General features: G+C 41.2%; 1 pseudogene; it reads left to right on the top strand.

Annotated features, from left to right (window-relative positions):
- Nucleotides 1–5,962: 5,962 nt before the first annotated feature.
- LOC144513088 (filamin A-interacting protein 1-like pseudogene) lies at nucleotides 5,963–7,378 on the top strand (annotated as a pseudogene).
- Nucleotides 7,379–7,691: the final 313 nt, after the last annotated feature.

Genomic DNA, 7,691 nt, shown 5'->3' with positions numbered 1-7,691 from the left:
CCTCGCTATTAGCCACTGCTGTGCCAAAGTACAGCCTTAAAGAGCGGCTAGCATGGCAGTCTTGATAGAAAACAAGTGTTGCCTTGCCCCTGTGCGTGCATGTGTCCACTTGCTACAACCCTGCTCCTCTAGAAAAGCTACTGTGTGCACACGTTATACATCCACTTATAAATGTATGCATACCTGAAATGAAAAGTCATAAAGCCGTTAAACCGTTAAACCAAAAAAAATACATTTATTAATCCTCCCTGTGTGTATTATCGTGCTTGTGCTTGAATTATTCTTTTCAATGTGTTGCCTTTATTGCCAAAACCGAGCTAAGCAGCCAAGTCCCTTGTATAAGATCTGAGCACCTGTTAATCATAGCATCACCTTCTGGCACTGATTCCCTGCTCACAAAATGAAAAATTATTGGAGTTTATTCAAGCTGCTCTGACAAAAACGCCTGACACTGGCTGGATGGGATTAGTATGAGGACAAAGCATGGTAAAGTCATCTCTGGGCAGTTTCACACATGTCACACACCCATTCATTCAAGCTGTTGTTGTCAATGAGTACTTCAACAGATGGAGATCATGATGTATTATTATTGCGTCAGTAGCACAGGTACAAACATGATAACTATTGGTTGACAGTTAAGTAATAGTGTGGCCTCATGAGGACTACTGAACTGTGTTGATCTTTCCAAAGATGTTTTCTCCTTAAATATTCATTCACTCATTTTGTCACAGATATTCAGAGAAATTAATGAATATGTCTGATTTCATCTGCTACAAATGCCCTGTAAGGATCTGTCGGGGTTATCCGAGGTCTCACGCAACAGATGGTGGCTAATTAACTCTGTGTTTTTTGGCAGTTTTGTCTTCACACCTTCTCCAAACTGACGACACAAACAACACAACGCGGTCATGGAGAAAATATGTGCGCACACAGCGTAAACAAGTGTTTTAAGAGCCAGTGTTTCTGCATCCTCAAGCAAATGAAGGCCCAAAGGAAATTTCCAAACAGCTTTTTCTTTTGTGTATGCTGTGCATTTATTTGGCACTGCTGCTTTCCAAAGTCTATTTACACCTTGTGTTTATTTAAATTTGGACTATGATGCTGTAAAACTGAGAGCCAGTAATGTGTTTTGAAGCTTTGGTTTTATCATATCTACTGTAGCTCAATCCATTTAAGGATAAACAGTTTGTCTTGTTTTTATTCAATTTAAAAAGATACATTTGGATATAATTTTTTTAGTGCATTAAGTATAATTTAGGCTTTGAGTTGATCTCATTCAAATCTTCAAAAGATATTTAGATAATGAAAGAAAGGTGTTTAGAGCAATTTAACTACAGTTCAACAAATTGAACAAAAATCAGCACAGTTTTGGCCAGCTTTTCTGGACTTGTGCTCACTATTCGAGTGTTTCCAATTTTGACCACTTTGCTCCAAGGTTCCAATAACTCAGTTCAGAAAAAGCAGGACAATTGCTCAACAAAGATATAACACAGATTTTAAAACTAATTCATTCGACTCCCACATCGACAGTAAGGGACCGATGTGGAGATTCTCAGATCCAATACAAAGCTATTTTCCCGTCCCCCCAATGAACCTTTTTATGAACTATGTGACATATTTCTGATCCATCTTGGAGATTTTGCAGATACGTGATATTTGCACATGTAGGAATCCCAGCGGGTCGAGTTACATGTCTGTGACCTTTGAATTTGTTGCACAATCTCTGTTTAAATCTGTATCTCACCGTTTTATATGCATGTTTATGCAGTGTTGACATCTGTGTGTTTGTTGCATAATGGCAACAGGCTGCAGTTGTGCAGGAGTGAGTGATAGCTGAGTTAATTATATATCTACGTACTCATTAAAAAAAGCTTACATGCTGATGACATTCAGGGTAAGGTTACAAACACACAAACTGTTCTGTATTCTTTACATATTGTACATGTCCTGAACTATATCCTAAACCTGTACAAACACACACACACACACACACACACACACACACACACACACACACACACACACACACACACACACACACACACTTCTGAAACACACTGTTCTGTCTATCGCCTGTAGCCCAGATCTCTGAGTAAGCCGATGTGGAGTCTGTCTTGGACTGCAGGGAATTACCTCAGCTCTGAATCATGTGGCGCCTTGCCGAGAGTGTGCACAATGCAATCACCCAGCCATCTTTCTTACTCATAAATTGTCAGAGGGCCTCACACAGAGGCTGGACACACACAAGAGTCTCAAATACATTGTTCAAGGTCCAATTAGGCAAATTGGCGTGGAGTGGTGAGATTTTTGTTTTTGTCTTGGTGGCAAGAATTAATTTAAAGTACTCTCACGTTTGTTTTTATTGGACAGCCAAGTTTAGGTGATTGCCAATGTGAACTGTTGTTATATCACAAAGTGTATTAGAAAACTCTAGATTAGCTGCGGCGATAGATTAACTAATAGTTGACTTAATTAACTAACTAACATTTTTGTTATTTACAGTAGGTTTAGCTAGTGGATATAAGTGGTGGAAGAAGTATCCATATCTTTTACTTATGTAAAACAACAATATCACAATATTAAATACTCCATTACGAGTCCTGCATCCAGAATTCCCCAAAAGTAAAAATAGGGTATTAAACACAGTATTAACAGTATACAACAACATGTACACTAAGTATTAAAAGTAAAAGTAACCCATTAGGGGTGTGACGAGACACCCAGCTCATGAGACAAGACACAAGATTGGTTGCACGAGATCGAGACGAGATTAACACTATTTTAAAGAAAACTTCAATGAAGAAATAAGACTGGAAAAATAGTCCTTTATTCAATTCGAAAGACACAAAATGGAAAACGAGCATTGAAAGGTTTTGCCAAAAACTCAATTGACTGGCTTCTCTCCTGTATAACTAACAGTTACACTGTTACTTATTCCATATGATATGTACGGTGGAAAGCTAGTCTCTTCACACAGAGAACCAAGGTTACAACATAACCAAGTGTTTTCTGGCAGTAGTTGAGACCAGTAGGGTAGGGTCGTAGGCCTACTCAAATTCGTCATTGTACAGTACACAGAGAGAAATAAAGCTCTTATAAAGATGGCTCTACGAGCACGCTCTAACATTCTCTGCACTTGTGTACAGATATCGCGAGACAATTTTTACCTCGACAAGAAATCTCGTCTCATGAGATCTCATGGGACGAGATCTCGTCACACCTCTATAAACCACTCTTAAGAACGATGTTGCTAAAGATATTTTACACATTACAAAATCTGTTTAGGTTAATATGTTAATCAGCTGTTTCAGTTTCAGTTATTTGAGCTCAGTTAATTGGAAACATTTTGATGTGAGCCGAGCTGAATGGATAATGATGTAATGCCTTTGGGCAGATTATTCTCTCTCACATCAAAAACACTCATACAAATGAGTCTCGGCATGTTTTCATCTCAGTCCTGCTTTGTCTTTTGGATATATTTACTTTAGCTGAGCATAATGCTGAAAAAGTCATGAATTACTTGGCAAAGGATCGTACAGTTCTGCCTGTGAGGCTGCAGCTTACAGCATCTATTTATCAAAGTTTGATTTATTATAGTCAGAGAGTCACTGAATGGCCCATTCATAAACCAGATGTCACAAAGACACATTATATACACTCCAAACAGACCTTGGTAGGTAGCCATGATGCTTTTTATTTATAAGTCATCTACTCTGATGTTAGCCCTTTTTCCGATCACCCCCCAGGCCCAAACACATCAGACCACCTATCATCATCTGTAGAAAAGACAAAGTACGTACACAAGAAGACCACAACGCTCCAGTGCTTAAATCATCTGGCAGGACTGATTTTGGCCACGTCTTTCTAGTAAAGAATTTCACGTTATGGGAAAACTCATCAACCGTGAATGGTGGTCGGCAGCTTTGGGTAATGCGTTGCGACAGGACTTAAGGTCCGGGCCCAAAAAGGCTCTGGCACTGTCAGAGAATTTGTGCCATAATCGTGCTTTGTGGCTGTGTATGACGTAAGGATGATGACTCTATTCCGCTGAGTGACTAATAATACCATGGAAGGCTATGACCAGTGTTGGGAAGGATACTTTCAAAAAGTATTCCGTTACAGAGTACAGAATACATGCCCAAAAATGTAATTTGTAACGTATTCCGTTACGTTACTCAATCTGAGTAACGTATTCTGAATACTTGGATTACTTCCACATTGAATTGCATTTTATAAGTTTAGGAATGCGGCCATCACATACAGCTTACTAAACAGGCCTATTCTGGTGTGTTCTTCTGTTCCAACTGGCTGAATGTGTACCTAAACAAGCAGATAGATTTTTGTATTTGTAGTCCCGAACTGCATACTACAAAAATCTAACCGCAGTCTAAGCTACCATGAGCTAATTTTAGCTAACATGTCAAACGGGGCTAGTCTTTCAACGCTACCCTTGGCTAAAAATAACTTACTTTAAGATGCTTCTTCAGGTTGGAGGTGGAGTAATTTGGATGCTGAAAGGAAGTTGGTTGCTGGCAAGCAGAAGTTGCACTGCAGTGCACAGTTATATTTCGTTCTCTCTTCTCTTTCTTTAATGTGAAATGCTGTTTGAATTCCCAAGATAGAAACGCATTCCTGCCCTGGCTCTGTTGTGCCGGTTCCGGCTCCATCTTTACCTCTATCAGTGATCACGCAAATAGCTAATTTTTTTGTTTTCATATTGGGGCTTCTGGGAAATGCATGGAGTTGCGAGAGTGAATAAACCGGTGAAACAGAGAAGTATCGTCATGTAATCCATTGAGTTCAACAATGTAACTGTATTCTAAATACCAACTATTTAAATTGTAACTGTAACGGAATACAGTTACTCATAATTTGTATTCTGAATACGTAACAGGTATTCCATTACTCCCCAACACTGGCTATGACGACATTCAGCTGAAAGAACAGGTTATATCAGCACAGCAGGCCGAGATCCCACTGCACAGCCCAACATGTAAGAAACAAAAGTTATGTTTAGACATGCACAGCCTCCAAGTGGAGTCCTTTCGGTTGTGGTCATGTACCTTACATTGTGTGCTCACTATGTTATTTTGGTGGAGTATTTATCGTATTTCCCGGGATGTGCAAGGTTTGTTTAAGGGCAGTTTGTGTTATACAGTATATAGTCTATATCCACGACATTCCACTTCCGGGATTGCTCCGGTGTGGACGGAAATTCCGGAATTAACTTCCGCTTTCTTTGTGTTGTAATTTTAAACTCCGGTCTATTATTTAGTGGCTATGGGTAACTGCTCCTCAGATCTCTGCAGGGTAAATCCAGACAGCTAGCTAGACTATCTGCCCAATCTGGGTTTTCTGTTGCACGACCAAAACAACCTTTGAACGTACACATGTTCCACCAAAACAAGTTCCTTCCCGAGGCTATTTTGCCAATAAAACAGAGCACGTTTTTCTCCCATCCTGGAATGCTGTGTGGACTAGCCAGACCCTCCTCCGCAGCGCTGTGGAGGAAGGTCTGGCAATGTGAGACTAGGATACTAAGACTAGGATACTAAGCCCACTAATGCTTTAATCCTCTGGTCAGAAAATGTAAAATAAAACATATCATCAGTACAAAGTAACTCCTGGAATGCAACAAACATCGCAGATTGATTACACATGACAGTGTAAGAGCATCAAAGAGTGTTTTGTTCTTTTAAGCCCTTCAAAGTCAAGGTCATGGATTCAAATTTGGCATATTATGTATTCTGTTTTATTGTGTTGTCTCTTGACTTAATGCGAAGATACATAATGCAATAGACACACAAGAATTAATATTGACAAGGTGTCCAACTAATGCAAGACACTTAGCTAAACACTAACAAGACACATGGTGCAGGAAATGTGTGTTCATATCTGCATGCAGGATATTAAAAAACACCCTCATCCTTCCGTCTTCCATTCATTTAACAGGTAGAGAAACATGCGGTCCCGCAGCAATAGTTTGGAGGACGTAACCAAGGCCAAGCAGGCAGACACACGCAAGCAATCTGCAGAGCGAGAGGAGCCCTCGGGAAGGGCTGAGCGCCGCAGCCGACACCGAGAGCCGCCAGACGACACCGGTACCATTCAGCGGAATCACAAGACGGCCAAGAACAGCACCTGTACTGGTGGGAGTGGAAGCGGGAATAGCAGCACCAGCGGCGCTGCAAAGGGAGGTCGAAGGGAGAAGAGCAGGGACCTTTCCCGGGATGACCTCGTCTTTCTACTGAGCTTGCTGGAGGGAGAGCTGCAGGTAATCCAAACTGAAGAGATGACTGAGCCCTGGGAACATTTTGCCAGTACAACAGCAGGCACGCAGGCCTGCAAATATGGCACTGGCCCCAGTCGGACATATAGTCAGACACAGTGGCTCAGTTGGCAGTGGGCACTCAAGATTGACTAAAAGCCTGTGTTAATGGACAGCCAACAGCTGAGGCTACTTCCTGTCATCCCAGCACTGGATCCAGCAATCCCCTGGCACTGTTGTTGTGTGATAGGAACAAGGCAAAGTCTGAATTATTGCTGGTTAAAGGTAGATAGATACAAAGAAAGACTTTGGTTTTTGTAGATAATGTGCCAACCTACAAAAAAACAATAATTTAGAAAAGGTCTCTAGTGCAAACATTTAAGCAATGTTTCCAAATCATAAGTAAAGCCCGACTTAGAGAAAGATGAGGGGGACAAGGTCAACACTGACTCAATATTTTAGGTTATTTTACTGATATTTGGTTTAGTGTAGACTTGTCTCTTGCTGTCATGCTGCTGCATATTGGAAAGTCTGCTGCATGTTATTCCTGCTTCACAAAGTTGAATCTAACCAAATCTACCTTCTACCCCCACTATAGGCAAGAGATGAGGTGATCACAGTTCTGAAGGCAGAGAAAATCGACATGGCCCTGCTAGAGGCCAAATATGGCGTTGTCACACCACAGACAGTCCTGCAGTCCCTGCAGAGGGACGCCATCCAGGGCAAGGCTGATGTCTTTGAGGAGGACATCTATGAGAAGCCCATGGTAGAGGTAACACCAACTCTCAATCTGATTGAGATTGAGATTCTGAAAAGAATACCCTCAGTGTCTAATTGACACAGAGCAGTCCAAACGTGACAGGTGTTTTCTATGTGCTGCCTCCACAGCTGGACAAGTTAGTGGAGAAGCAGAGGGAGACACACCGGCGGATGCTGGAGCAGCTGTTGATGGTGGAACAGTCACACAAACAGGCCCTGTACAAGTTGGAGGACGAGAAGAGGAACCATGGAGAGTTCATGAAAAAGAGCGACGAGTTCACCAACCTGCTGGAGCAGGAGCGCGAAAGGTCAGTGTGTGACTTAACACGAGAGCTGCCAGTCTTCCAATAAACAATATAATCAGAATCGTTGCTTCATGCCTGCAGTGTCTACATTTTAAAAAGTTGGCGTCCTTGGAGAGATTTGGTGACATATGATCTGAAAGCAATAACAGAAAATCTAATTTTTGTGTCAGGGGAAGGTTTCACTGACTTAAATGCTGAGTCTTCCTCCTGAACTGAACTAAACATCACTTGTGTTTTATTTTAATGGGAAATGATGACTCAAAAGTAAATGAAAAATATGCAATATTACTCGATAAACCAGTGGATTCGATGCCTGACTGCTAACTAGTAAGCCAGTATTACATGATTGTACTATGGGG

Source organism: Sander vitreus, chromosome 24, assembly GCF_031162955.1.
Source record: "Sander vitreus isolate 19-12246 chromosome 24, sanVit1, whole genome shotgun sequence".
Classification (NCBI taxonomy): Eukaryota; Metazoa; Chordata; class Actinopteri; order Perciformes; family Percidae; genus Sander; species Sander vitreus.
This window is presented reverse-complemented; position numbering and strand designations above follow the sequence as displayed.